This window comes from Dendropsophus ebraccatus, chromosome 11 (assembly GCF_027789765.1).
Source record: "Dendropsophus ebraccatus isolate aDenEbr1 chromosome 11, aDenEbr1.pat, whole genome shotgun sequence".
Classification (NCBI taxonomy): domain Eukaryota; kingdom Metazoa; phylum Chordata; class Amphibia; order Anura; family Hylidae; genus Dendropsophus; species Dendropsophus ebraccatus.
Window position 1 is genome coordinate 60,102,233 of NC_091464.1, and position 14,266 is coordinate 60,116,498.

The following is a 14,266-nucleotide window of genomic DNA, read 5'->3' on the forward strand; positions in this document are numbered from 1 at the left end:
CTTTTACAGCACCTTTAACCACCTCTATACAAACTCTCCATCATAGTGCCCTTAAACAGTAACAGAGACTTCTTTGAAGACCAATCTGTAGTCATTTTTCCTTTTCTGTGCTTCTTTCTATACTTAGATCCCTTCTTTATGCCTGTATCTGTAGTTAGGATCCATCATTGTGTCCTCATCTGTAGTAAGACATCCTCTTCATGCCCCATCTGTAGTTGTGTTCCCTCTCTTTGCCCTCTGTAGTTAGCCCCCCCCCTTATGCCCTCAACACTAGTTGGGCCCCCACTTTGTGCCTCCATCTGCAGTTAGCCCCCCCCCTTTGTGCTAAATAAATGGTACCCCTTTGTCCTAATGAACTGTACCACCGCCCCCCTGTATAAACTGTGCCTCTTATGAACTGTTTTTATATTAAATAGTGCCACTGTCCCCGTATTATACTGTGCCCACAATGTAGTTTGCCACTGCCTACCTAATAAACTATATTACTACTGCCCTCCAATGTACTGTACCACTGCCCCCTGTAATGTGCCGTACCACTGTCCTCTCTCATGTACTGTACCACTGTCCTCTAATGTACTGTACCACTGTCCTCTAATGTACTGTACCACTGTCCTCTAATGTACTGTACCACTGTCCTCTCTCATGTACTGTACCACTGTCCTCTAATGTACTGTACCACTGTCCTCTAATGTACTGTACCACTGTCCTCTAATGTGCTGTACCACTGTCCTCTAATGTGCTGTACCACTGTCCTCTAATGTACTGTACCACTGTCCCCTCTAATGTACTGTGCCACTGCCCCCTCTAATGTACTTTACTACTGACCTCTCTAATGTACTGTACCACTGTCCTCTCTAATGTACTGTACCACTGTCCTCTAATGTACTGTACCACTGTCCTCTAATGTACTGTACCACTGTCCTCTAATGTACTGTACCACTGTCCTCTAATGTACTGTACCACTGTCCCCTCTAATGTACTGTACCACTGTCCCCTCTAATGTACTTTACTACTGACCTCCTAAATCATTGTTTTCCAACCAGTGTCTCCTCAGCTGTTCCTTAACTACAACCTCCATTATGTCAGGACATGATGGGAGTTCTAGTCTTGTAGCGACTGAAGGGTCACATGTTGGAGAACACTATACTAAATAAACCTCCCTCCTAAATTATGGTTTGCCTACCAGTGGCAAAACTACAACTCCCATTGTACCCTGGTGGCAGGACATAATGAGAGTTTTAGTTTGGTAACAGCTCAGGAGCCACTGTTAGGAAGCAATCATTTAGGGGTACAGTTTATTTAGTAAAGTATTCTCCAACATGTGACCCTCCTGCTGTTCCTAAACTACAATCCCCACTATCTCCTGCCAGAAGGGCATGATGGGAGCTGTAGTTTTGTCACAGGTTTGAGAACACTACTAAATAAACTCTACCTATGTGTATACATTCCAGCCGGGATTCCTCAGAAGGCAGTACTACATAAGTTCCGTAGAAATCACGGCCATTGTTACAACGGCCATGATTACTACGGAACTTACTGTATGTAGTGTGAACATAGCCTTAAACACTAAGTTTTACTTATCTCTTCTTACATCACATTACATACACCCAGGGACACACACACACACATCCCATGCACCCAGGGACACACACACATCTCATGCACCCAGGACACACACACATCTCATGCACCCAGGACACACACACATCTCATGCACCCAGGACACACACACATCTCATGCACCCAGGACACACACATCCCATGCACCCAGGGACACACACATCCCATGCACCCAGGACACACACACATCTCATGCACCCAGGACACACACACATCTCATGCACCCAGGACACACACACACATCTCATGCACCCAGGACACACACACACATCTCATGCACCCAGGACACACACACACATCTCATGCACCCAGGACACACACACACATCTCATGCACCCAGGACACACACACACACATCTCATGCACCCAGGACACACACACACACATCTCATGCACCCAGGACACACACACACATCTCATGCACCCAGGACACACACACACATCTCATGCACCCAGGACACACACACACATCTCATGCACCCAGGACACACACACACATCTCATGCACCCAGGACACACACACACATCTCATGCACCCAGGACACACACACACATCTCATGCACCCAGGACACACACACACATCTCATGCACCCAGGACACACACACACATCTCATGCACCCAGGACACACACACACATCTCATGCACCCAGGACACACACACACATCTCATGCACCCAGGACACACACACACATGCCATGCACCCAGGGCACACACATCACATGCACCCAGGACACACACACACACACACATCTCATGCACCCAGGACACACACATCTCATGCACCCAGGACACACACACATCCCATGCACCCAGGACACACACACACACAGGACACACACACACACACACACACACATCTCATGCACCCAGGACACGCACATCCCATGCACCCAGGGACACGCACATCCCATGCACCCAGGACACACACATCCCATGCACCCAGGACACACACATCCCATGCACCCAGGACACACACATCCCATGCACCCAGGACACACACATCCCATGCACCCAGGACACACACATCCCATGCACCCAGGACACACACATCCCATGCACCCAGGACACACACATCCCATGCACCCAGGGACACACACATCCCATGCACCCAGGACCACACACATCCCATGCACCCAGGACACACACATCCCATGCACCCAGGGACACACACATCCCATGCACCCAGGACACACACACATCCCATGCACCCAGGACACACAGCACTTACTGTAATTGCAGGGAAGCTCTGAGGGGGCCATGTGGTGCAGTTCTCTGATCTTCTCCTCACAGTCGGACTCTGGGCCCCTCCTCTTCTTCTGTCCCGACATCCAGGAGAGCAGGAAGCAGCCGGAGGAGGTAGTGAGGGAGTGGGGGAGGGGCCCGGGCTGTGAGGAGGGGGTCCTGTCTGTGTCTCTTCTGCCCTGGTATAGAGTGAGCAGACACACAGACAGGAAGCTGCAGTGTCTGCCCTGAGTGCAGCGGCCACTACTTCCGGGCAGCCTTAAAGTGGCAGAGCAGCCTAATTAACATCCGGCCTTTGCGGCCCTTAAGTGTACTGGGGGGGACTGGCCCGGGGGGCCCCCAGCCTTGGTGGGCCCGGGGGCGACCGCCCCCTTTGCCCCCCTCTAGTTTCGCTACTGAGATAGACCATGCTACTTTCATACAGACAACCATGTTCCTATAATATCTTACGTCTGTGTCCGCATTGGAGATAAAAGGGGAGTAATAAGAGAGGGTGGATCTACTAATGGTTGGCATGAGAACATTATCCACAAAAACAAAGAAATTGAAAACTATTCCAGACAAACCCCTTATTGTTGAAATATTGCAGAATCTGGTAAAATGTGTGCAGTGTCCTGGTACAGATCCTTCTTTCCCAATAGTTACTGGTTGTTGTAGGATTGCAGTTCTGTCATTGTGTTTTACTACACTAATTCTACATTGTATAATTCACAGACTTTTAGGTGAACTTTCCAGCCCTAGCCAAAGGGATTCTTTTGAGAATGGGGATGAATACTAATGAGAGAGGATAAATTTCACAAAGGCCTCTTTGCTTATTTGAGACCTGCAAGGGCTACAGGCCGGGTCTAAGGCTGTGTTGCTTTCATGTCACATCTTCATACAGTCCTACATGTATCACCCACCAGTGGTACCTCCATGCAGTTTTGCATTACTGTATACAAGACAATTTCTACTGTAAAAAAGCTGTGTCTGGCTACGTCAATGCACTTTAAATGCCATGGGCGCCCCATTTACTACAACTACAATTACTAACATCACCGCTACCAGGTAGCGTCTCCACACTATCCGGGTTGCACACCACAATTGTAGATTCACTTTTCTTCCCAGGTTGGACTGAACTAAAGAAATCATTCATGGCTTATAAAAGAAGGAAGAAATAAATTTAATGTGATTCCCCAAGTCCAATAATAGTAAAACTCCAGCACTGGTTCCAATGCAAACACTTTGCGGTGTTGAGTACAGCTCCATACTATTAACCAGTGCCTGCAGAGAGCAGCGCAATGTCTTAAAAGGCCCCTCGGAAATACTTATTTTAGAGCAGGGTTTGCCGGCCAAGTGCTCTCCACATGGTAGACAGCTTAATGGTTGTGGTCAGGGTGTCTGGCATTTTTAGAAAGTCTTGGGTGCTATAATAATCCCATCATTCACATAGAAACCAATGACTGCGGACTTGGCACCCAGCAATGAACCCGCAGGGATCTGCGCAGTCTCGACAGTTTATGTTCCTGAATCCCTCGTAAGACCTGTGTGTGAGTCCATGAATGAGTCCAGACTACTGTTCCGAGTTATGCTAAATCTCTTACTTACCGAGCCATTCATGCAACCTGATCTAATATAGGAAACGGAACGGAGGAGGAAATTGGTAAAATTGCCTGTTCTGCACTTTCCGACTATTAGCTGGATATTTTATGTGTCACCGGTGATGTGGAGGTATATATGGAGTCTACTGGATCCTATTACAGTCAGTGATCAATCAGTCAACCAATTAATTTTATTAGTGGCCATATAAGTGCCTAATGCTGAAGCACGGATACAGCAGGGCTGTGTTTGTCGTCCGGTAAAGTATTCCGAAATAGGGTTTTACATAGGACTGCAGGCAAATCTGGTTAACATGAGATGAAGGAGAAACTATTCAAGGCATAATGTAAAGTTTTTTGCACCTGAGGTCCAGCAATGATACACCATCTCATGGGTCGGCAAACCACCATTCTTTAAGGGGTTGTTTGGTCTAGAAAATCCATATTCATATCAGTTTTTAGTAAATTCTGAAGTGATAAAGGGGATTCTGTATGCAGAATCCTTATGTTTAGATACAAAGAGTGTCTCTTCCTTTGGCGGACCTTTTCTTTCCTGATTGACCAAGACAGCCCATTGATTTAAATGGAAACTGTGTAATACTTCATGTCCCCTGTGGTGGTGCTGTAGAGAAATCAACCAGTTACTTGACGGGAATCTGTCAGCACCTGGGCTGGTCCTGAGGTGCTGACAGTGTAGTGAAGGTGCATGTTCCTTAATGTATGCAGTACTTTTCTTTTAGCCTTCGGTGCAGTATTTTTTTTTTTGTTTTTTTTTCTTGCCTGTAACTTGTAGTGGTGAGGAGTTCCTGCCGCACTTAGGCTGCACCCTCTTTGCTGCCCGGCCCAGCCTCCTGATGACGTTGCTGGCAAGGGCCGCGCGATGACTTGCCAGTATGCCCACAGTTGCGCCGCTCATCAGCGCTATGGCGCATGCACGATTCGGGATGCAGGAGCGTGCAATACATGAGAGATCCAGGCAGGGCCGGCCTTAGGGTAAATGGCGCCCTGTGCGAAACCTTTCTTTCGGCGCCCCCCCCCCCCGACACCTTTAAAGTAACATAAAGCTTCCTGCCCCCCAGGCAACACCCATCACCCGACCCCCCTGCCATGCACACAACTACCCACGCCAAACACACAACTACCTTACCCCTCAGCCATACACACAACTACTCTGCCCCCCAGCCATAAATGCAACTACCCCTCCGCCATTCACACATCTACCCCCTCCAGCCATATACACAACAACCAACCCCTCCAGCCATACACACAATCACCACCCCCAGCCCCCAAACAACTACCACCCTCAGCTCCCCAAACTACCACCCCAGCCCCCCACACAGCTACCCACAAATACACACAGACACACACAGTACATGCAGACACACACATAAGCCTCCACGCCAAGGGTCTATTCATACAAGGGCAGGTACACTAAGGATTTTCTGCAGGTTTGAGTGCAGAAAATCTGCAGTCTATCAGCAAAGTGGAAATGAAACTTAAAGGGAAACAATCAGCCCAATTGGGCTGATATGGTTCCCAAGAGCGCTGTATAAAGCTCCTGCAGCAGCCGCGGCACGTACCAGCCGCGGCTGCTGCAAAAGCTTTATACCAGAGAAAAACACGTTTTATTCTCTTGGTGCGTGACAGGCAGAGGCAGGGAGGTAGTCATCTGGGTGGCTCACCATCTGTGTCTAGTCACCACTCTCTGCCTGTCAGCACGCTCGGAGGGATGATTGACAGGAAGAGAGGTATGTTACTGGCCTCTATGGCCTCCGCCCAGATGACTACCTTCCCGCTTCTGCCTGTGCGCCTGGGGAATAGAACTCATTTTTCTCCAGTATAAATATTCTGCAGCAACTGCGGCCGGTATGTCCTGCGGCTGCTGCAGGAGCTTCATACAGCGCTCCTGGGAACCATATCAGCCCAGTTGGGCTAATTGGTTCTCTTTAAATGTCTTCTTCTATGTACACACAGACACATGACAGAGAAATGTAGACACATGACAGAGAAATGTACACACACACACACACGCCAGAGCTATGTACACACACACACACACGCCAGAGCTATGTACACACACACACACATGACAGAGCTATGTACACACATACACACAGACACATGACAGAGTTATGTACACACACACACACACACGCCAGAGCTATGTACACACACACTCACACACGACAGAGCTATGTACACACACACACGCCAGAGCTATGTACACACACACACACACACACACACACACACGCCAGAGCTATGTACACACATACACACACACACACATGACAGAGCTATGTACACACACACACATGACAGAGCTATGTACACACACACACACACGCCAGAGCTATGTACACACACACACACACACACGACAGAGCTATGTACACACACACACACACACACAGACACATGACAGAGCTATGTACACACACACAGACACATGACAGAGCTATGTACACACACACAGACACATGACAGAGCTATGTACACACACACAGACACATGACAGAGCTATGTACACACACACACATGACAGAGCTATGTACACACACACACACACACATGACAGAGCTATGTACACACACACACACACGCCAGAGCTATGTACACACACACTCACACACGACAGAGCTATGTACACACACACTCACACACGACAGAGCTATGTACACACACACTCACAGACACATGACAGAGCTATGTACACACACACACGCCAGAGCTATGTACACACACACTTACACACGACAGAGCTATGTACACACACACACACAGACACATGACAGAGCTATGTACACACACACACGCCAGAGCTATGTACACACACACTCACACACGACAGAGCTATGTACACACACACACACACACCAGAGCTATGTACACACACACTCACACACGACAGAGCTATGTACACACACAGACACATGACAGAGCTATGTACGCACACAGACAGGCCCATCACACAGACATTCACAGACACTTACTTTTCATGCTGGCCTCCAGGCTCCAGGCCTGCACTTATCTCCATCTTCCTCTCCTCATGACTCTGCAGGCCTTCCCCCTTACCTTCTGCACCGACTGCAGAGCTGTATAAAGGAGGGGGCAGACATCACTGCAGGGGGAAGGGGACCAGGACAGAGAAGAGGGGGCCACAGCTCTTCACTGGATCTTCTGTGGTATGTCCAGCCTGGGAGCTGCTGAGAGGGAGGGGGGGCATCCACGGAGAGTGCAGGAGGGGGAGGGGGGATGGAGCCGGTCTCTTCCCTATGTCTGGCAACTGCTGGATCCTCCTCAATCCAGCAGGGGCCCTCAGCAAGCCCACCAGGCATGAAAGAGGGCGGGCGGCCAGCTGGAAGGGCGCTCCAGCAGACAGGCAGCACATCTAACGTCCATAGATGTGCAGTGCAGCTCTCTATCTGCCAGAGCGCCCCCTAGCTGGCCGGGAGTGCACAGCTCGCACACCCCAAAGGCCGGCCCTGGATCCAGGGCGCATGTGCATACTGGCAAGTCGGCGTGCGGCCCTTGCTAGCAACGTCATCAGATAGCAGGAGGCCGGGCCAGGCAGAAAAGAGGGAGGAGGAAGAGGTGGTGAGGCGTGCCTAAGTGCGTCACGAACACCTCACCACTACATTACAGGCAAGAATAAAAAAAGACTAAAAGAAAGGTGCTGCATACATTAAGGAACATGCACCTTCACTGCACTGTCAGCACCTCGGGACCAGCCCAGGTGCTCACAGATTCCCTTTAAAAATTTCCCAACAAATCACTGATCACTGTGGGTTGCAACAGGAGGACATTTGTTATCACCTTATTGTCTTATTGCCTTCTATAAGCCAAGCCAGAGACCTGTCCTGAAGGTGAAGTGACCTATCAGTAGACAAGGCCAAAGATCACCTTCTCCTTTATGGAAGTTTTATGGCTGTTAGGCTTTCCGCTTCAGTCCTTCATTTAGCAGGATCCTAATTCTTCCTTTCACCTGTGGAGGCGCTACAGGGAAATTGTGCCAAAGAGGAAGGGTCATTTTTATAATTCACATTAATATAATATTTAATGAAAATGAACATAACTGAAAGATTTTACAATATTCTGAATAATTTTCACAGTTGTGATGATGTCCGGCTCTAGCCTGTAGAGGGCGCACTGCAGCTTCCATTCACGCTGGCAGGAAGTCCTTTATGTCGCTATTATTCTGTAGACTGCAATTGTTAAATGATGAAATCTCAAGGTGAGACCCGCATCCTACACAATGTGTCACTGAGACGCGGAGTTCTGCTGTGAAGGACGGCGCCATTGTGGGCTCCTCTCCAATTGTTTAGTAATGATTCAATGGAATAGGAAATATCTGTGTAGAAGCCTTATATATATATATATATATATATGTGTGTGTGTGTGTGTGAGTATGCAGGGCTGGCTCTAGGCTACTGGGACCCTCCATAAAGAGGACACTTTCGTAGTGTACACTAGTGTAGGGACTATAATTTAGTGTATATCTTATATAATACCCGTGTGACATTATTACCGGCTAATCTACTGACAGGAAGTGAACTAGAGGAAAATATTAGGGGGCAAACCTAAAACACGAAGGAAAGTTAAAGGGAAACTGAATAAGAAAGATTTAACCCTGTTCAATCCCCACCCATAATCTAAGATTGAGTATAATAGGTTTCTATTACATGAATTGGGCCGTTTGTCTGCAGCTCATACTGAAGCTGCTGAAAATCCTTACTGCCTGGTCCACTCTGTCTCCACTCCTCTGTCCTCCCCTCCCTTCTGTGACCTCTGTCTCTTCTGTTGTTTCATATCTCTCTCTAATCTATCTATGAAGATGAATAGACAGATAGATAGATAGATAGATAGATAGATAGATACTGTGTTTACTGTGCAAACTAGAAGCAGATTGAGCCAGTGGTGGGAGGATACTAAAAGACAGGGGCGGGTATCTGGCAGTTGGCTCTAAGGTGCAATGCATGCTGGGAGATGTAGTTTATGGAATTTGGGGCTAGGGACAGCGTAGATGCAGTGGCCCGGGTTGCTGGATGCTGGTATTGCAATAGCTGGTGGGCTCTGGTGTTCTGGGGTAACCTTGTCACGGGGGTCAGGAATGTTAGTACTCACCCTCGGACACACGTACACTAGGCTTAAGAAAGGGCAGTAGGGTGATGTGAGGGTGCAGGTGCGAGGGAAGGAAGTAAACAAAGTCCAGCACGTATCCAGAAGTTAAATCTTTACTGATGAAACCTTCAGTGCAGTACAAAAGCATACCAAGGGACCGCTCACAGGTGGTAGTGCAAAACAACAGTACTTGAGGTAGGCTTTAGGTTGAGGAGAAGGAGAAAGGGTAGTGTAGGGTCTGTATAGGGGCCATTAGTAGCTTGAATACTTGAAAGAAGTAGTACTTGTACTTACTTATATATATATATATATGGGCTTTCCATATATGACGTCCTTCTGCTCCACCAGCTCAGAGACCGCCAGGAAGGGGTGGTATGAGTCCTAGGTCTCTGTCTCTAGGTAAAGCTAACTCCTGAAGGTTTCCCCAGGTATTCAAGCGTAGACAGTAGAATACTTTGGCATGTAGCGACTTTGTTCTAATGGGGATCAGTCCCTCTTCCCTTTCTTTAAGGGTGACTGTCCTGATGTTAAGAAGGATCCCAGGCGTAGACAAGGGTTGACGCAGCTCACGGTTACCCCACTTCTAAGGGTCTAGCACGGCATAGTGTGGTCTCAGTTTCTCTTGAAGAAAGTCAGTCTCAGTCCCCATTAAGGGCTCTGGCCTAAGAAGCAGGTACTTCTGGCATGTCTGTCTCTCTCATCATACAGACTGACTAAAGAATTCAGAACAGGAAGCTATCTCACCTTAAATAGGGGTGAGTGACAGAAGTGGAAGAGTGCTTGAGTGGGTAGAAAGTCTGCACCTTTGATTGGTTAAAACAGTAAGACTAAACCTTTACATACTGCAGCTGTGGGGGAGAAGTGAGACACCTAGTGGTTGGAGTGAAAGTCACAGCTCCTAGCTCTTGGTGTGGTACCTAACAGAGGTACAGTGGTACCTTGGCTTAAGAGTAACTTGGTTTAAGAGCGTTTTGGTTTAAGAGCTCACGGTTTTTCAAAACTGCAACTTGGTTTAAGAGCATTGCTTTGGTTTAAGAGCTCCCTGTACTGGGTGGGAGGGGGAGGGGGGAGGGACATGGTCTGCATAGCGGGGTCTACAGCACTGTACTGTGACCCAGGAAGTCTCCCTCACCTTCCAAATCATAGCATATCCAAGTCAGGCTGGGGCTTGCATCAGAGGACAGGACTGTGGAGGTAATCTCTTCATAGCTGTAACCCCTCTCTCCCCGGACAGAGAGTGCTGCATTTATGTGCCCACATATGTCCTGCTCATTCCTTCCTGTTAGAGATGAGCGAACCGGCCGAGGTACGGGTTCGTATGAACCTGAACTCTCGGCTTCTGATTCCCGCTGTCTGCCCGCTCCGTGGAGAGGGTGGATACAGCCTGAGGACTGCCTGGAAAACTGGGATACAGCCTATGGCTATGCCCCCTACAGTCTCTTTCAGCCCTTGTGTTTCCCATCCTCTCCTGTACAGTAACTTATAAAATCATATATTCTGCTGTTTCTGAATGTTTGTTTAATTTGTTTTACATCTTATTCAGAATAATAAATCATTATTTCTGGGTGTGAAACCAATTGTCTGCATTTCTATGATTTCTTATGGGAAAATTTGCTTTGGTTTAAGAGTGGATTTGGATTACAAGCACAGTCCTGGAACAAATTATGCTCGTAATCCAAGGAACCACTGTACTTTCAGTGAACCACCTGTACTGGGACACTACATAGACAAGTGAGAAAGGTTTCACCCAATTGGCGGGGGATAGGTGCACATATAAGCTTTTTGTGCATTTTATTTTTTTAATAATGATTATTATTCGCATTTATATCATTAGCTGAAGGAACTAGTCATGTAATAGTATGATATGACCCCAATAACAGCCTCCCCCCACCCCAACTAGTGCCCTGTGCCCGTTACTGACCCAGCAATGTGCCCACACCTCTAGCCCATTTGGAGTCGCTCTAATCTCATCTGTCCTAATGATGTTTTTCTAATAATTCTCTTAGGGGTTGTATGGGGTCCGAGCCTCCTTGAACCATGGGAAATAGTGGTTCTCATATCTATCTGCGGTAACCCAGAGTAGCTAGGTGGTGTTAGCTAGGGCAGGTGATGTACCTCTTGAGCTTAGCCTGAGCGGTATTTGACCTCCCTGGGTACCAGATGTGTTTTCCTGTCTAGTTGCTAGGTACTCTGCTGTGAAGACTTTGAAAAGTACCTGCATCCACAGCTATGACGATCCGCCTATTGCTGTCCATGGGCACTAGGCACCACAGATCCAGGAATACAGGCCCCACCTAGTGGGTATAGTTAGTCATCAAAGAGACACCTAAGAAAACCTAGCATGTTGCCATGGAGTTCTTGGCTTTAGTGTCTCTTACCTACCTGCTGTTGTTGGCATCTGTTTGAGTTATCAGGAGGCGTGAAGAAGAAAGTCCCCCAGCGTAGATAGGCCTTGGTTCCCCCATCTACAGTAGCCTCACCACAGGTTTCACTAGCCTGCCATGGCTAGGTTGAGAATACTTAAAGGAGAAGTCCTGTGAAAGTAAAAAATGGGAGGAAGTCACTGATTGGCTGAGTGGGTAATTGATCACCTTGGTACATGTTCTTGCAGTTGGAAGAGCTGCATGTGGCTGGTGGCTGTTAGTGGGACCCTGGGCAGCTCTGCGGGGCATGGGGACGGATAAGTTTACTTTATTATTTTCCCATACCCCCTGCCTTCCTTCTTTTTATCAATTTCACAAACTTATCCTTTAAAGAGTCACTGTCGTATTTTTTTTTTTTGCAGAAATCAATAGTCCAGGCGATTTTAAGAAACTTTGTAATTGGGTTTATTAGCCAAATCTGCCATTATCTGCATGTAAAAAGCCTTTTCCCAGGTCCCCCCCTCCTTCCTCTTTTTCATCCACTCCAAAAAATCTGAAAATTGTGACTTGTTGCAGGAGACGTCCCCTGTCTGTTCTAGGGAGAGGGGAGGGGGGAGGAGGAAGGAGGGAGTTAGCCGGCAGCAGAAAGCAGATAACAGAGGATTACAGGCACCGAGCTGGGTGACAGCTGTAATCCGAGCTCAGACAGGTCACTGGTGATGGTCAGAAGAGATAACGGGTGAGGGATTTGTAGATTAACTCTTTGTTGTCCTGTTTTGGTCTTTTCTTTAGCTCTCTCCATAGGAGAACAATGAAGACAGGGGGGAGAGCTTCAAACTGCTTTTTAATGATAAAAATGCATTTTTCGGATAATAAACCCAATTACAAAGTTTCTTAAAATCGCATGGACTATTGATTTCTGCAAAAAAAAAATTCACGACAGTGACACTTTAAGGAAAAAGAATCAGCTTGGAACCCCATAGATATGTCATTGCCTCCAGGCCAGACCCTTAGAAGTCTCTTCAGTGGGGACACTCTCTTTCAGCTCTTTCTCAGATACAATACTACTAATGTGCCCCAAACTTGCTCTACCTCACATTAACTATCACTCAGAGAGCTCTTTGATTGGGGCCAAGTACATTAGGAGACACATAATCTAACCTCTGATAGGCTTGAGGGACAGAGGTGGGACAACCGTTAGGTACCTAGCTCACAGATTGGTTCTCAAGTCAGTTTCACAAGACAATATGATACGAAGAAAAATACATGACATAAGTCACATCCAGTGTTAAGCCTTGTTAACCCTGTAGTGCATAGAATACAAAGTGACATCTAGTGGTGGGAGTGCAGAATACAGCCTTCAGCCCAAAGCATGTACATACAGTACCACTAACCTAAACACTTGCTATACAGCAGTGGAACACTGGGACAATACATCTCTCTCTCTCATATATCTATCTATCTATCTATCTATCTATCTATCTATCTATCTATCTATCTATCTAATATCTACCTCTCTGTCTATGTCTATCTATCTATCTATCTATCTATCTATCTATCTATGTTATTATCACAGGCAGATATTATTGCTTCCCTTCTGTCTAATATCAGATCCCCCTATAGATTGTCAGCCCCCCGTCTGCCCAGCCAGTTCATTCACAGAACACACACCAGCTGCAGTATTTTTTTCAGGGCTTCCATAAATCCTTTGTATGACCACACACGTGGCGGTGGTGACTACTCACTAATGTTACTCGCCAATCTCTTTTGTTCTTCTGGGTTCCATAAAAACTTTCAGAACAATACTCAGCGAGCCCCAGAGCGCTGCGCATTCCTGGTTGAGCACTGCGGGCCCATTTTACAGCCTTGCTCTTTGCACACATCCTGCCCCGTGAAATACATAATACACTCTGATTTAATATTAACTGAAGTGACTGAATCTTAATGAAATTATGTGAAGCTGACTGCATTACATTCACTGCAAAAACATGGCTGGGGGGGGGGGGGAAATCATATTTTTGGCATTAAAATAGGAACAAATCACTTTTATATGGAAAGTACATTTATATTATTGTTACAGCTGGATGGGTTCTTATTCCCATTACTGACTGGAGATCATATATTAAAATTCTAAATTTTTTGGGTGATGTTATAGGCTGCAGTACCAGGAGTGACCTGCTGGTGGCCATCAAGCCCTATCTACAGAGTGCAGTGGCACACATGGCTGGGTTGAAAGGCCCTACCAAGATTTCTTTCATGAAGTAAATCCTATTAAGTTAATGCAACATCATTGCTCTCCAGTTACTACTCCCAACCAAAGGCTTTCAGGGCATCCTGGGA